We start from the raw sequence: 18,373 nt of genomic DNA on the forward strand, positions 1-18,373 counted from the left end.
TTCTGCAAATAGATTTACTAGGAAATTCTTGAGCTTATTTGAAAAGTCTTGTTACCGTATCTGGCAAACAGTTGTTGTCCTGGTTAGTAGTAAGCCATCCCTGATACATATCCTAACTATATCATCAGGATCAGCCTTAGCTATTTTGTTGCCTTGAGCAAAATATATTCTGCTGCCTATCCTCCAACATTTGTAAGAAATCATTTTTAATACCACTCCTTTTTTATAGACTTTTAGAATGCTACATATTCAGCTATTACAAAGTATGGTCTCAGAAAGTTCCAGAAAAAAATATGAGACAAAGTGTCTATACCTTATAAGAATTAATGCCTTATTAGCAATTTAATTAGTGCAGTCACAAATTGGCTCTGAAAATGCTGCATCTCCAATTCTGCAGCTCTGGGCAACTGTCCAGTCTTTACATAAGGTAAGCTGCCCTCTGCATTGTTCTGTAAGGCACTGAACATCATTTCAAGTTTTAATTGGTGTTTGGATGGTTTATGCAATGATTTGGTTGAGTAAATTGTGAATTAATACTGCACATATGAAATCTGCCACGGTTTTCTTTTTATAAAACGATGGCAAGAGATTTGCCTTTACTATATAAGACTTGAAGATTTACTTTCAAAATGGATAGTATTAGTTGCTTATGGTACGCACATAAGGCATGAGATAGTTTATCTTTATCTTCCATAAATTTTCCTCTACACTGCCATGATAGCCACAAAAATGTTAGTAATACAGTATTTCAGTGTTACATGTTTTACAAGCACAGCAAAAGAAAATCCTGTACAAAATATGAGTATTGCAGCACGTGCTGTTCAGAGACTCGTTGCTCAGCAAAAATGAGCTTATTTTTCACAGCAATAAAGAAAAGATTGCAAAATTTCAGATTTCAACACTGTGCTGTTAAGTTGTGGATCTCTTTCAAGGAAGATCACAAGAACCATTTTTTTGGAATTCAGAAAATATATTTTTCAATTTCATATTTTATTTCGGGCTAAATAAACAAAAAGAAAAGTCTCTTCCTACTCAAATAAAACTTTAGATTGAACAGGAAGAGGCATCTGAGTCATTAATGTACTATTCCATACTGAGAAAATGCATTCTGGACATACAGAGGTGGATTAACCTGATCAAATGCAGAGCTTGGCAGCGTAGATATGTATAATTGAGCTAGTTATATGTCTATGTTATATAATGGATGGATATAGCCACGTTTATGTTTGAGATCATTTAACTGTAATTCAGACATGTGTAAAGGTGATATAGATCTCAGAAGTTTATTTCTGACCACTGACAATAAATGGAACCAAGATACTGAAATCACATGTAGACGCCAGTACTCTCAGTGTCAAAAGATGGCTGTGATGAATCCCTCCTTTAAATCAGAATGAATCACAAATGGTCTATAAACCAAAGAATACACAGAAGGCTTTACACAAACCTTAATATTTCCTAAAATGTGAAAAGCTAAAATTACATAGTAGGAGGAGAGGCAGGGGATACAGAGATTCTCCCCTAATATCTGAGATGATGAGCCAAAAAAAATATTCATGCCAACAGAAAAAACAGTGACCAAATTCTAAACCAATGTTTAGCTTAAAACAGTTGCCACTGCTAATGTAAAGCATTCTTTCAAGAAAGAAAACATCCTTAGACTGTGATCAAAGGACAAATTGTTCTGGAGTGTTAAATATGGCGCTTGGTTGTATGCAAAAGAGATTATTTTTTAGGTGTCTGTTAATAAGCAGATGTGCTGAAACAGACATTAGTGAGTAGTAAACCTGAGCTGGAGTTCTGGTGATCATCCAAAGTAAATGATTATTGTGAACCTACCTCAATTTTTACAGTTTAAGCTTTTGATCTGAGAAGAAATTCTCAGCCTGTTTCTGGTGTCTGGCTCTCTTCCAGGAGTCAGTGGTTAAATTTAATGAGCATGTGCCTGCGTATGAGTGGGCAGCAATGTGCAGTAAAGAAGCTACATCTAGGCATCCATTTCAGAGAAGTTCTCAAGGAGCTAGATCTGTATTATACTTAAAAATCTACTGCTGCTATTGGTCACAAAATATGCTGGTAGATTAGTCTTGTATACTGAGTTGTGTAGTAGCCCCTGGTATGTCTGAATTTTTGTAGACAATAGACCAAGACAGTATTAACTTTATTTTTGTGAAGTTTAAGCTGACGGTGAACTGCAGGCCAGGTGCCTGCCACCTGCGTGCCCTGCGCCAATTAGCTCTGTCACTCAGAAGTGCACTTTAATGTGAGCTCTGACCTTTTACTTCATGCTCAGTTCCCTGTATTTAGAAAGTTAGCCTCAGTGTAGGCACAGATTTAAGCTCTTCTGTTTGCTATCTGAATTGTGTGGACGCGCTCCGGCTCTGATCCACTACCATGATGCCCAGTTAGAGCTGTTCCAGGCTTGCTGGCGTTCACTCCATGCACTGTCCCCAGAGGACAACTATGGATGCACCTTCTAGGGTGTTTCTGCTATCCTGCTGTTATCCTCTTTCTACAGTTGCTGTTTGTGGATGCAGAAATCTTGAGGCCACAGCTGATCTATCTTTCCCTGCCCTGTTTCTCCCCGGGTGGGACAGGAGCCTGTGAAAGGAAGGGCCTCTCCTGAAGGCCACAGCGGGGGGAACATCTTTGCTGACACAAGTGAGAAGCTGCACCCACAACTACATACAAGTTGTCAAAATCTAACAGAGCGTGCCCAGCACAAACAATAGCTCGCTTCCTATTTTTTCCCAATAAAAGGAAACGTGCTATTGTTGTTACCGCATGCTCTCTGTCAGAGTTCAACAACCCGTGTTTACTTCCTTTTTTTGCTCTTCTTATGTGTATATGTCAGCAAACTTGTTCCCTTCCTGTCGTACTGGGACAGACGCCCCTTGCAAAGAGCCCTCCCTGCAGTTCTACATCAGAGGCTCACCTATTCCTGCTACATATTATCTCCACTATATTTCATCCTTCCTGAAGGAGCCATTTCAGCTTCAAATTAAAGTTTTAGACAGTACAGAGATCAATTAAATGATAATATTTTCTCATGATTAGGTTGGTATTTTTCTTCAAGCAGTGCTCACACTGGGCGTTCTTATAGGAGTTCTAAAATTCATCTCACTTTCCGTGAGAGATTGTCACAGCTTTTTTAAATGCTGATCACCATTGGCATCACTTTTTTTTTTTTTTTTTTTCTTTTTTCCCAGATAAATAATAAAAAATTGTGGGAATTGCTTCTTTCCCTGTGAATATTCCAAGTGCTGGACTGTGAAGCAACAGCCATTTTCTCATAAAAACCTGCCAGAGACTGTCTGCTATTCCCGAACAATGCACTTCTAAGACCATTAAGGCTTTAATATCAGTTACACAGTGGACAGGGAGAAGTTTCAGTTGTTTTAATCTGAGTTGGCAGAATGTTTTTCCATTCCATTTGGTCATGCGGTTTCATCCCTTCCAGCCTTTATTGGGTCAAGGGAAGTATGGTAAATGAGGCTGGTGAAAAATGACAACTGTAAGAACACATACACTTTGCTTCTCCAACAATATAGTTAATGTCTTTTTTGCCTTTAAAAAGGTAGGGGTTCTGATGTTAAAAAAATAATGTGCATTTTGCTCAGAATTCCTGAGGGAAGTTATGGTTTGATCTAAGGTACAACTTGCCTTCTATACATATATGCATTTATTTTATCATCAGTATTGCAAATGATTAGATTCTTTTTCCTATACAAAAATGGTGAATTTTTGTATAGTTAAAGAAATAATGTAAAATAAATTCTGGAGTTCTGAAGGAAATTCTACATTATTGTCAGAAAAACACAGCTTTTTGATTAATATAGTAACTAGCACTGCTTATTAATTCAAAGAATTTTCTATTTACTATACAAAGACTAATATGGAATTTTACTATGTCTGTAATTGGAACAATCTGAAAAAGTCTACATTCATTGCATGTTCATGGTTAATTGCTGGACAATTTTCTTCAAATGAGAAAAAATATTAGACTTCTGGAACTTGCTAGCTGGACTGAGTGTCTACATTTCACTTTTAGGCTTCTGCATGTGATTGCCAGATCATTTTGTGTAAAATTTTATTTTGTTGAACAAAATCATATTAATGCTCAATATTTTAGAAGGCAAGTTCACACCCAGCATCTCTATAAATGCTGAATTTCTGTAGTATTAGGCATACACTATGTTCAGATGTCCCAGATATGTAGCATTTAAATGCTCTTTTGAGTGTATACATTTCTACAGGCAATGTTAAAAAAAAGTCCTGTATGACAGACAAAGAAACAGAAAGAAACCCCATGCACTGTTCATAAACGAAGGATGACCTTCTGTGGGATCACGTTCTGAGCCTTGAGCTTCACCATAACCTCTCTTGCCTCAGCAATTTGAGATGCTTGTTGATTTGGCAATTGGTCACATACAATAAACAATCCAAACATCATGTGTGATCAACATCCAATCGGGTCTCCAAAGAGTCTTTAAATGTTCAAGCTGAACAAAGGCTCTATATCTATCAAGTTCAGATAATTGTCTTGGACAGCAGCTCCCTGACAGGTAATATGCTGTTTTTCTATTTCCTTTTGTCCTTGCTTAATGTAAATAGATAGTTTCAGATTACTGTGTTAATCCATACAAAACTAGCTGACTAATTAAATGCAAGATAAGTCAATGCACCAGCACAAGTTGCACAATATTTGCTATTGGCTTTTTAATGATTTTGTAGTATATATTGACAAAATAGTGTGAAATGCTTTCAAAAAGAAATCTTAAACTTTTTCTATATCTGAAGAGTTTTAGCAAGGATTAATGTGAATAAATGGTGACACTCTTGACTCTTGACAGGCTTTTTAGATTTGATTGGCATTTTTTGTCTTGTATTTTGCCAACATTTCTGACAAAATTAAGAATTCAAAGATGAGACTTGTGAAAAGGAACTTAAAAAAGAGGGGAGTATCAGAGAAGCTCAGGTCAGAGTGTAGAATTGGTGCACATGGAATATAAATGTTAGAGTGAAGAATGTGGTGGAAGTTATTTGGTTTTGGATTGAAATAGGGGCACGATAAGACAGTGATAAAGAGCACAAGCAAAGTGTTTGGCAGAAGCACAACTTTGAGGAAGCTCAGGAACCTCACAGCTGATGTGGGAAAAGATGAGTGAGAGCAGGAAGTAGATTTGAAGACAAATTGAATGTGGCTAAGGCAACAGGCAAAGTAGATTATCTCTGTGACAGTAGGCATAGGTGACAGGGGGAATTAATTTCATGTGTTCTGAAGTAACACACAATTTATAAATGCAATATCAATTTTACTTACAAGACAAGTCTGCATGATATACATCTTATTTTCATAAAGATTTGGGAAGGCAGCAAAACCATAATACTTCTGCATGAAAGCAAGCAATGGAGTGAAGTCTATTCCACCTTGCTGAATGCTTACATGATTCTTCTGCCGTACCAGGGGTTTTTATAATAAAGAATGATGGACTGCTTTTAAAGCAAGCACTGTAGGTGTATATTTCATTGAAACAAGTAGCTCTGTTTCAGTCTTTTGCAACCTCAGAACTCAGTGTGCTATGACTGGTTTTAGCTGTAGGCACTTTAAAATCATTAGATTCCTTTGACTGAAACAAATGCAAGAGTAATTTCCAATTCTGTTTTTCATATACAGCAAGTCCCTCCTTCCCTCCAACTTCCAACCAACTTTTGCCAGTGGTTAATACTTCTAAAAATTTTTACAGGGGCTGTTTATACCTCATTGTAAACAAATATTTATTGAGCTTATTTCATGGAGATAACCTGGTGATTTTTAGTGCTGATTTTGTGTCACCTCTGCTATCAGAGTTTACAGCCTTAAGGTCTAATTCTGTCCTTACTGAGCTCAAAATACAGTTCAAAACTGTCATTGATTTCAATAGAGTGAGTTAATGGTTTAGAGATCATAGTTTTTCTTAATCATGTTCATGATTCTTATGATATCAGAAGCACTCTGATGGCTTACCACATATTAAGACAAAGTAGGTCAAACTACAAAATCAAAAATGACAAAACTACTCAACTGTTACTGTTTTCACACTTCCACTGAGCATTTTTATACCTTTTTAATATGTTTTTTATTTGCATTTTTTCACTAATTCTCATTAAATCTACATGAAATATTATACATAAACTGTTAATGAAAAAAAGAAAATATTGAGAAGATTAGAAAAAAATTGTTTTTCAGCAGGCAGTGGAACTCAAGTGTTTATTCACATAGTTCCACCCTGATGTACAACAGAAGTACTGTATATCTCCAGAGTAAAATCAGCCACTTGCTGTTAGTAAAAATAGAAGCAGATAACAGAAAGGTATTCTGTATATAGAGAGTATAGAGGTAGAGGGAACATTGAATCCTTACATAAAGGAGTCATGTTTGAGCAAGCGTGATGCAATGTACAACCTTAGCCAAATTTGAATATGATAATTACTTCTGCTTTAATTTACCTTCCCAAATGCTTTTTTTTTTTTCAGATTATCACACAAAATTGATTTACGAGTAACCCTCCCTGTTCCCTTAAACAATTAAAAAATGTAAAGAAATGGAGCACTATAAAAATCTGTTTGTCTTTTCTTCCCAAATTCACAGAGAAGGAAGTACTGTGATCAACTCACATAACAAAAGGAAGTAAAAGAATGAAAAAGATGTGTGCAATGTAGTTACAGACATAAAACAATCACTGCTTGATGCTTAAACATCACTTTATGGTATTTCCACTGATATTCCATGTGATGGTAATAAATCATGATTGTAATTTACTGAGAATTCTTGCCTTGACTGCATACTTCTCTTATTTTTTTTTTTTGTTCCTGTGGATTGCACATGGAAAAAAAGGGAGAGAAATAACTTGAAGAAGATAACCAAAATAGAAGCAGCAAAATTACAGTAGTGCTTAAAAGCAGACAAACTTTTCAACACCATTTTATTTCAATTTGTCAATATTACTTTATTCAAGTGCAGCTTTAAATATAACTTTTTTAGGAAATGAGAAAGAATGCCTCTAAAAAATGGCCCCAGGGAGTACATACATGTGGATTAAAGTGTTTGTTTGTTTCTTCCGATTTTCCATTTCTGTAGACATAGCTTGTCTAAATCAACTCATTTGAGAAAGAATATTCTGAACTAAAGAGGGAGATTGAGATATGTGGTTGGTTTTTTTGTTTTGTTTTGTTTTTCTGGTAAGGTACTCAAGTTCTATAAAGAATTTCAGTTCTAACTCCTACATACTCAGATGGTGAGTCTTTAGAGCAGAGAAAATGCCATCTGGTGATTCAAGACAATACAACACTGATGGAATCAAGTTTGTGCAGATGACAAATGGAAATGACCATCAATCTGAAATAAAATTGCCATATGTGATTCATGGTACTGAAGATTCTGAAAGCTAGCAAAACACTCAACTCTCTCCATCATCATGATTCTCTTTAAAATTCTGTACATTCATTATAGTGCAACAAATTACTATTGCAGGTTTAGCAACAGTGAATCATCATAGATGCTTTTCCTTGATCATAAAAGTGTCAGTGTATGTGATATACACTGCTACAAAAGCTATGAACCATACATATCACAATTAAATAAGGTACGAGAATTATAAACTATGTAATTTCATCTATACTTGTGATTTTATATTACACTTTGAACTCTGATATGGGGATTGTGATTTGCATGGATATTACATAATATATGCGTGTAAAACTAGCAATAATGTCTGGTATATGAAGAAACTAGAGCAGCAATTTAAGCTATTTAAGTAGTAATAACAGTGAATTGGTAGCTAGTAAGCTGGTAGTGGGTAAATTGTAGGCCTTGAAGTGTAGAAAGATCAAAACAAAGAGAAAGGGTGCACTATGACTTTGAAGAGAAAGAAAAGAGATAGAAAAGGCAAAATTTTGTTCCATAAATTGTCCTCTCTATTTGAGCTATGTTCTGGTTTGTGATGGGATAGATTAATCAGCAAAGAGAGTAAGGTAAACTTAACTGTAACTCACTGCATTTATTTAGAGGCTCCCATCTGTAAACATTTAGTCTGAATATTGATTTTATTCATATTCAGTAGTTTCTTATAGAGCTTATATTGTGAAATTCTGGAATTTTTTATCAGGACTCCTGATGAAAATGAGTAACACTATGTGTAAGCACTCACTAAAACTGCTCCTTTAGTTCTAAAACTTAAATATTTCTTGATAAATGCTGTAAAACATGTATCTCTGTTTGGCAGAGTCCCTTTGAAATCAGTAGGCATTCCCATGAACCAAAAGGGTCAGACTGCATATATGTTTGTGTAAACTGATTCTTCATTAATAAATAAATAAATGAATAAATAATACAGAAATAACATTTGATGACTACTATGCAATGTTTTCTAATTTTTTATTTGTGTGTTTAAAAATAATTTACTGTTTATACATTGCTATTGATAAAGATCTTTTTTACTTGAAAGTCATTTTATGAGAGGAAAAAGCATAAAGAAAAAAATGTCCCACTGAACACTTGTGGATCTGCATGTGATCAGTTGCATAAAATTTCTAAAATCTACTAAATATGAGCTTAAGATGTCTTGTCATATGCTGTGAAGTTATAACACTTTTTGTACAAAGACTCAGCGCTGCAGACAGTAATGCAACAAAGCAATATTTCTCAGCCAAATCCTGTTTTGCAGTCCCTTTTGAGTTGCTTGTTACATGTTATGTATTCTCATCTTTTCCATTAGTATATATCAGCGTCTGGTAATTTAAACCTTGGTGTAATTCTGTCTTTATGAAGGATTACTGTGCTCCAATATTGTGTATATGACTTGTACAGGTAACTTTTCCATAATAGACAGTATCTACATTTTAAGGCAATAAGACAAGGTGGTGATTCTTTAAATTGGCATTCAATCACTGGTTGGGTCAGAGTGAGTTTCCATGGAGTAAGAACCCACAGTTCACCCTGATAAAGAGAACAGACATAGATGTTTAATTTATTCATTTCTTTTTGCTTGGAGGGTCAGAATGAACTGGTATCTTCATTTCTGCTTCTATGAGTTTTCAAATGAGTTTCGCTTTTTGGTTTTCAAATAATATTTAATTTGAAGTATCAAAAGAACAAAATTAAACCCTAGGTGTCTATACAAAGTTGAGAATGAATAAAAGATAAATTCTGTTCATTGTAAATTTCAATAACAACAGTCTAATTTGAATGCAGCTTAACTATTTCAGAAGTCAGTTGACGGTCAAAGCCAGTATAACTATGAAGTCTGAAGTGAAAGCAATCATCTTTGTTGTAACTGGGATAGATGATGACCTTTTTGCATTTCTTGTGATTAGAAGAGCAAAGAACTTTCTTCTCAAAGGCAAGTAATCTTAAACCAGATGTAGCAAGTCCTGTTAACAGAACGGGAGAATTCTATGCTATGCTTTCACCTTGTCTTAAACCAAAAGGCATTTCAAGATCTGATTGATTAATTTCCAGCACAAACAACGGATCTAAACTTTGCCTGACTGGAACTATTTAAGGAGTGAATAGGAAATTTAGGGAGAAATTCTAGGACTCAGTGATCATTTAAAGCCAGGTCCTCTTTGGAAAACCCATACTGCATTAGTTAGGATTCCTTCTGGATAGCATGTCCTGCAACAGGAGCTGTACCAACCTATGAGATGAAACAGCATATCCCATCTGTTGCTGGCCAGCTATCCTGTGCATCCCCCTCCTTTTCCTGAGATTAGCCTGACAGCAGTATTTATGCTCTCGAGCTATCATGCAGTTGAGCTGCAAATGGTAAACGAAAAGGGGAAGATGCTCTTCTTAGCAGTCATTTGTCCAGAAATCAGTGTCTGGGTGTGTTTGGCTTTCTAGCTCTGGTCCAGAAAGAATAATTAGCTTGTGTCTGTGCCCCACAACAGCTAAAGAGCCTTTTCCTTGAGGCAAGAATACAGCATGAATACAGCCCTTGTTGGAAGAGATAATGGCATTGTTTATTGAGCATTTTTATAGGGAATATTTTCTGAATAAATTAGTGTTTTCCTGGTAACCACTATTTTGCAGTGCTTAGTAGCAAACTATTTTAGATTTAGTTAAATTTGCTATTGCCTACTCTCAATGAATTTCTTATCACTTAGCCTCCAAAGACTAACTCCTGCATTTAATAATAATAATTACTCTCTTTTTCAAAATAGTTAATTTTTGCAATTTATTCAGGAAATACTTAATCCACTGAGAGTGGCTGCAAAATATTGCAGTCCACAAGGTGTCCTCTGAAATTTAGATCTGTGGGAGAAGGATAAAAAGCTTAAAACACACCTCGTTAGTGCCTGTCTTAAGAAAAGGAATACTGGCATGGCTGCAGGCCAGTTTGAGGAATAGGACTTTTTTTCCCCTATTTTTTCTACCTTTCAGATGATGTTCAAAGTGCATTGTAGGAAAGTACACTTTTTGGATTTGCATTGAAAATTCATCATTAAAGAAAAGAAGAAACTTTATCCTTAGATGCACAGAAAAGGAAGAATTAAAATGTAGGAAATTCTTATAACTTATCTTCTGGAACAAATTATTGTTAATTTTGGTGTAATTACTTTTTCCCTTGAAACCTTCTCAAAGGAGCAGGACTAGTCAGTAATTAGTAATATGTTATTATTTTAAATACATGCAGAGGTCATTAAGAGAAATACTCTCTAAAACTCTGATAATTGCATTGGTCATGCAATCTAGAATTCTTCAATCTGGCTGGTTTCGCTGGTCTGACACCATGTTTTATAGTCTGTGTCCCTTGCAAGAACATGAAAGCTGACAAAGCACGTCAGAGCTGATATACAATCTCAAATTAATGTCCCAATCAGCTCAATATACTATTCCCAAAAGAAGTTGACTGGATATGTGTAGTCTGTAAAAAAAAAAGAAAAAAAGGAAATGTCTATTACGGTCCATCATGTCCTGTGACAAGGAGCTCCTCTTTGTGAAATTGAGAAGTGTTTGCACGAAGCGTTACGTCATTTTTCTGTTCTCTTCCACTGCTGCCATATTCATTAAAGCTGAAATTCTTGCTCTTATTGACAGTAAACTTCAGGTATTTGTGAAAATATATATATATATTTGATAATATGTTGTGAAAATTTTGGCTTGCTCTTTTTGTTTGTTTTGCAGCCTGCACTTCCTTGGGAATGCAGACCTGGGGAAATGCTGGTGCAGCCTGGCCAGTCAGGGTGATGCTGGAAGAGAACCTGTCCTGGCAGGCGGCACAGAGTGGCAAGCGCTCCCAGGAAAACAGTTAGAAGGTTTATCACACACGTGCCTATGCTGTTGGCTGGCACTTGCCTGAAAACATCTGAGTTAGGGCTCAAGAAGGAAAGCTTAATCTACATTTCAACTGTCAGGTTGATGCAAATTCATCTTGAGGTCGTTGTAGCAGGAAGGTGGTGCCTCACTCAAGTGAGCTGCGTTGCTGGTGGGCTAGGTGGACGAGAGACAGAAAAGCAAAAATAAAACAGTTCATCTATGGGGATAAAAGTCTCTTTGACACACTTTGGTTTTGTCCCTTTGTGCTGTGGGAACTGTGTCAGTCAAGAAGTGAATGTCAGACCCTGAGACATGCAGTAGAAAGGTAAAGGACTAAGGAGGTAATTAAGATAATATGATTTCAACTGAGTGAACAAAATTGGTAAGACTCCATGAGTGGCAGCCAGAAAACCCTTTAGTTCGTTGGGTTTTGGATACAATTGAGATAAGGTTATAAGAAGGTGAATCAGCATGGTGACCTGAGATTAGCTACTCAAGCGCAGAAGTTAAACTGTGAAACAGAAAGCCTTTTCCCCAAATAGTTTTATAACAACCATTCAATTCAAGAGTTGACATCATTAACATTTGAAAAGATCTGTTTCAGTGAAGGCAAAATTACACCCTCTGCAAATCAGAAGACAAAGGAAGAAGCAATTTTTCCTTTTATGCACCCTCATCTCCTCAAAACAGGCACTTCAAAAATATATTGAATAGTGAAATAAAGAAAGATGGAAAAAGAAGAAGAAATTCTGCTTAGTGACAAACCGAGAATCGATTAAAAAAAAGAACTGGCTTAACCAAGTTTGACACTATGAACGCTTTAACTTACTAGTCATGTGTAGAACATCACTAAGTGACCAGCAAAATGAAAAAAAAAAAACAAAAACATTTAAGTGCCCTGGAGTGTTTATTTTCATATCGTAAGTGACTTGGGTTATCTATCTATCTAGCTAGCTAGCTATTTATCTGTCTGTTTAGTAAGATGTGATTCTCAGAGTTTATGAACTGAGTTTTAAGTTCATTACAATTCATAAAATTACTGTTATGTCCTTGATCTTAAATTCAAAATGACTCACTTTTAGCTCAGAAATCGGAAAAGACATAGGAAGGAAGGTAATTCTGTAGATTAGGAATTTTTCTATTAGTAATGAACTCTCTTCATGTGCTATTAGGAAACTCATTTGTATCAGTAAGTATGAAATGCACCATTGAAGCAAACCTTAACGTTCTTTGTTTAGTAATTCATCTCTGACTCACAAGGAAGACTTGCTACGATGTATGAAAATATTGAAGAGTTAATTACTGTCTATTGAAAAGCCTTGTGGGATGTATTTCATCCTTCACAGAAAAGACATTGTTTTCTGTCCCACAGTAAGTACTTTATGTGTTCAAAATGATCCCATGGTATTCATTTCTGACTTGGCAAAAAGGATTTAGAATTAGATCAACAGTATGTAGTAACATCTGGCTGCATAGTGCAGCTGAATTACTCGTGTGATAACAGTAAGAAAAGAAAATGGCAAGCAAATGTACATAATTTTAGGCTTAAGGACCCAGTATTCTTGTGCAACACTGGTTAAACAGACTGTTTGAGGCAGTTTGAGATGTGTTAATATGGGAAAATATAATTAGGTCCAAAATAAAAGTTACTATAATTCAAGCAGCAGATGTAAACAATAAAATTCTGCTAGGCCTGCATGTAATCAAATCATACTGTAAGACTGGTGATATGCTGAGTATTGTACAGTTGAACTGAAAGTTTTGAAAAGAAATTACAGAAGCAAACCCTTCAAAGCTAGATGCATTATGCATTATCACAATTAAATACATCAATTACAAAAAAAGTGACTTCATTGGTTATTGCAGCTCTCCTATCAGCCAAGTCACAACATTGAATCTAAAGACTGAAGTGTAACAATTGATATCTGTTTTTCACTTCAGACAGCAAGGTGGCTAAAGGACAAGTTAACCTCAAATTCATTTATGCTTGAATTTCTGTGTCTCACAGGGGAGGTGCTCTTTAGCTAAATATAAAATTCCTCATCTCTTCTTCTCTGCTAACTGTAAGAGTGCACAAGTTGAAATTTTTTCTTTTCTGTTAGTAATGAAGAAGACCAATTAATTTTTTTTTCTCTCTTGTATTCATCCATTCATCCCTCTGTTTTCCCCATCCCCTTTCTCCCCATTCATCTACATCCAAGATACTCCTGAAGCCTTGTAGCATCTCTCATGTTTAAAAAAGAAACTCAGGATGGCAAACAGTGATATTGAGATTCTAAACACTGATGATGACATCTTCCCAAAGTGTTTATCTGTAGAAATTTTTTAGACTTTGTTATGATTTTTAGTTCTTTAGCCCCAAATTTGTCACGATCAAATGACAATGCAGCTAGTGTAAGATCTGCCAGTTTACTCTGTCTAGTTATCTGTATATCACCTAGGGCCTTCTTTCTGTGCACAGGTATTAGAGAAATTAAGGGATATCTTGTACATTTTAGAGGCCCAGAGCACATTTTTTTGTTGCAGGCACCTACAGTTCCTGATAGGGGGGCTAGGGATGTAAAGGTAGATCTGCATCACTTAGGCATCAACATAGTACATGTCTCAGATGTTCTCTGTGTTGGCATGCAATAGGTGTTTATCCAGGTGCAAGATGGATGTAATGTCTGGCTAGTGCTGTGAAGACATGTATGTTGGTGGCTTCTATGAAACTTGAGGCAGCCGAAAGTCAGTACTGGCTTAATGACTACATGTACAGAGTATCAGAGGAAAAAGCATTGGCTGATGCTTCTGTGGGTAATTTCAAACTGGTGACCTAGATTTTGGCCTCTCAAAAATAATATCAGAGTCTAAAATGGCAGGTTAGAGAGGTGCACTCTTGAAAGAAGGAGTACTTCTGCTGTTTCCTCATTTCTTATGAAGATAATGTCTGAACCTGTTTCCAGAGCATGGATTGCTTTGTGAGTATTGCATGTGTAGTGAAGCTAAAACAGAATTTTTTCTGAACTTGCGGCATGAGTCATAAGTGCCTAGCTACACATTTTTGGCAACTTCTTGATCTTTGCACTGTAAAATGGTACAAATGTGATTCTGCCTACTCAGAACTGAAAAGATTTATCCAACATTAAGAAATTCTGGATTTCCAGAAGTCATGTCACCACGGAAGCAGAGGAGATATCTTACATCATTACAGATTATAAAAATTGCTTTGCGTTATTTTAATGTTTCTCCAAAGTTTACACATTTCCTGCATTTCTTTTAAATGCTGAATTTTATATGTTAAAATCCTATGCTTTTTTCTTTTCTTCACAGTGATTTCTTCTCCTTCTTCAAATTTATATTAGTAACCAGAAATACCCAATTTATTTAAACAACCATCAGGATAAAATCCAATTTTATTTCACAAATGTTTCAAAGACACATCCACCTTTCATTGTTTTGTGAGTTCCTAACATCTCTGTGAACAGAGAAGCAGCTTTATTTATTTCTTATACCCTAAAAGTGAGGAAGAAGTCTGCTACAAATAATAAATTGATGCCACCAGGTTATAACAATCAAAAATCAATAGATTCTGATGGCCTAAGGCCTGCTTTACAAAATTCTCTTTTCAGCATCCAGTGTCATCTGCATATCTGTAGTACTGATAAATAATCATTTGCCTGTGAAATTCATGTAATTCACAGACTACCAAATAGTTTTAGAAGTACTTGAAAGAACAATCACAGTTCGGATTTCTGGGAAGCAGTCGTTTACCAAGGCTTTCCTCTCAACTTTTGTCATGTGTGACTTTCACGAGGTTTCTTTTATTACCCTGTGCAGTTGCCATAATAACAGCAGGTCTGTTGTTGGAAACCTCAGGCTGTATTTGTAGCAGGCATACCATGCAAGTAGGAAAATTGTACTTGAGCTTTGACATAGTGCAGCATGACTTGGTTCGTTTATCTAGATTCAGCCAGCTGCGGGTAGTTCAGCAATTTACTCTGTTAGTATGAATTTACTTCCTTGTCATTTTTGATGGACCATAGTAGCATGTCAGATAGTAGCAGGGGAATTTATAGTTTGAGTCCTGAAAAAAATGTAAGATTATTTCCAAGAGGCTGTGTATGGAGTAAAACTGAGACTGGTTTTGTTTTGCTTGAGCTTGGCTTTTTTCCTTTTGGCATAATTTCCAGGGCTGGTCATTGTGTTTTAATTGCCTCATGACTTGTATTTCATAAAGTATTACATATATGTGACTTGCTTACCTGTATTTTACTAGTTGTGTCATATACATCTTTCTCTTGGATATGAAATAGTTTGATCCCCTTCTTCATTTTTGTTATTGGTAGGAAGTTTCACGTATTTCCACAGAATCAAAATTTCAATTTTGAAAAAGAATAACATTTATAGTTGAATAATTTGAATTACTCATTCTCTTAGTTTAAGTCCCTGAGAATTTTTCCTTCAGCTGTTTGGTCCTCAGAGCTGTAAAATTTGACAGGGTAAACCTTGAAGGATGTGGAAGTATTGTCTGTTTCGTTTTTTATATTGCTAGCTGATTGTTCTCAGTCATTGCTAGTAAAGCTGAAACTTTCTTGAAACATTTTTAGAAAAATGTAATTTTTGTCACAGGAATTTGAAGTGTCAATGGAAAAGTTTCCATTGCTGCTTGACTACTTACTGAACTCTGAATTTAAAACTCATTTATAAATAAGATTGTTCTAGCTATTCAATAAATAATAATAATAATAATAATAAAAGTAAGGAATTAAAAATATTATAAATAAATAAAATTAAGTGCTATTTGATTTTTGTATGAAAAAAAATGGTGAAAAAAGAATGAATGGTGGGAAATGGGATTACCAAGTGTAAGTTAAAATGCAGATGATAACATGAAACATATAAATATTATCCAGAATATTAAATTAACGGACAAAGGATTAATCTTTGTATTTCTTTGCAATTGAATTATAGGCTATGACTTCATTTATTATATATAACAGATATTTGTACCCTGATGTGCAGATCATTGTTTTTCATCTGGAAATATTTTCAGGTCATAATTTTAGGACTTTTGGCAATTGTCCAGAAATCTCAGATATGTCTTTTGTGTCTGTACTGTGGTCTCTTGCAGCTCCGTTGTCTGAGACTGACTGTTTCTTTGTCATACAAAAGAGATGTTCATATTTTTTCCCAGAAAATCACAGGCAGAAATATGAGAGGCATGGGCAACATTAATCTGAAGTCTGGATAGTCAATCCAAAGTTAAAAGTTTTTTATAATTCTACAGCTCCTATAAATTTGGAATCTGATGAGGTGGAAGCTATATGAATGCAAGTGATTTTGCTTTCAAAATACATTGCATTTTGTTAGTTTCCCAATGAGAAACTTGCTCAATACCTTGCATACACAGAACAGAGTTCCTATTGCCTTGCACCCTGAATTACTCCTATGTTACTCATACTAAGTTGTCGAGCACAGCATAAGATTTCTGCATTTTCTGAAAATGAATCTTTGCTTTGTCGTGACATAAGTGATTACTCAGACACTGAAATTCATGAAATGGTTGGTCAGTTTAAAAATATTTCTGAGTCCTTGCTTAAAGCTTACCTGTTAAGAGTGTTGTGTTGTTGTTGTTTGTTTGTTTGTTTAAATTGCATGCACAAGTAATACAGACATGACTGAGAGAGGATGAATGGAAAATTAACTGCTAAGGTTATAGAATGATGTGAATTTTTTTTACTCACCTATCTCAGTCAGTCTCTTTTTCTTCAACTACTCTGGCACCAGTATTAACTTTTCATATGACTTTTGTCTCAGATATATTGGGGAAAACTAAACCCCATAGTTTCATGCATGTTTGATTGTTGGAAACTTTAAAGAAGACTGTGAAAACTTTTACTTAATTTAGTTCCAATAATAGATGTCCTTTTTTCTTCATCCTTCCCTCCACCTCCCCATTTGTAAAAAGTTCTGAAGTTGAGGGGAAAAAAGTTTCTGGAAGGTATTCCTTATCCACTGAGTCTGGTTGTAAGTTCCCTGTCCTTCCTCTCTAACTTGATTCAGGATTTGATTGCTCATAGATAAAAAATACATGACAGGAAATAATAAGTGATCATTCCAAAGAAACAATTGGATGTGTGCTGGATGCCTCACCACAGGGCACAAGCTAAAGAAAATAGAAATCACGCTATATTTGCTTCTTAAAATGCTGCTTGATCAGTTCACCTGCTGAAGAAGATAAAAACTTGTATTTTCTTATAAGCATGTAGGAAATTCTGTGTTGATGATTTGTATTTTGTAACACTCAGCAGCTTGGCCCAGATGTACCTCATTTCCAAAATCTGTTGTATGATTTCACTGTTGAAAGCTATTTGGCATGCCAGATCTCCAGAAATGCTGTGGTATTCAGTGACGGTCAGATGAGGCCAGAGTAGCTATTGGAAAATGTGCTGCAGGGTGATAGCAAGCAGGGTGATAGTAAGCCATAAGGTTGTGGGGTTTTTTTGTTTTTTTTTTGTTTTGTTTTTTTTTTTTAAATGCTTGAGACTGTGCTATATAATGCAAAAGAAAAATTGGTGTGAAAATACAGATTTTTTTTTCCACTGGATTTACTAGAAAAGAACAGGAATAAGAAATTGAAAACATGACTGGAAGCAAATTCCAGTAGTAGGGGAGAGTTGAGTGTACCGGATCTGCCTACATTTTCTTGCATAATTCTCCCCAACTCCATGCATGACTTAATACAGAATATGGTACAAACAGGGTCAATGGTGGTGAACCAAAACCTCCAGTCATTAGGCTAAAAGGTGACCTTGTGCTGTGTTGTCAAATATTTTATCTGAAATCTGAACTGAATCTTCTTGCTATATCTGTGTGAGCACAGCTTCTGAAATATTGAAAAAGTAAAAAATGGTTTAAATAAGATGAGCGAGACAATACAGAAAATAAAATGAATGATGAAAATGTACAATCAAGGATTCAAAAAATATTATACATGGCATTCTATTTTGCCTTGAATTAATGTATTTTGTTCATAGCAAATATATATATATATTTTAATGAGTGAGAAAGTTACTCTGGCACAAAAAATAG

At 35.4% G+C, this 18,373-nt stretch overlaps 1 protein-coding gene across 4 annotated transcripts in view; it reads left to right on the top strand.

Annotated features, from left to right (window-relative positions):
• The window catches only part of SLC16A7 (solute carrier family 16 member 7), an 84,340-nt gene that overhangs the window by 13,698 nt on the left and 52,269 nt on the right, over positions 1–18,373 (top strand). The window contains exon 1 of one of the 4 annotated variants that reach the window (XM_048947924.1): positions 4,390–4,565. The exons of the other annotated variants lie outside the window; for them this stretch is intronic. The gene's annotated coding sequence lies outside the window, so the exon portion shown is untranslated. Of the gene's footprint in view, positions 1–4,389; positions 4,566–18,373 lie in introns of those variants that run through there. 4 annotated transcript variants of the gene reach the window in all.

This window comes from Lagopus muta, chromosome 1 (genome assembly GCF_023343835.1).
Source record: "Lagopus muta isolate bLagMut1 chromosome 1, bLagMut1 primary, whole genome shotgun sequence".
NCBI lineage: Eukaryota > Metazoa > Chordata > Aves > Galliformes > Phasianidae > Lagopus > Lagopus muta.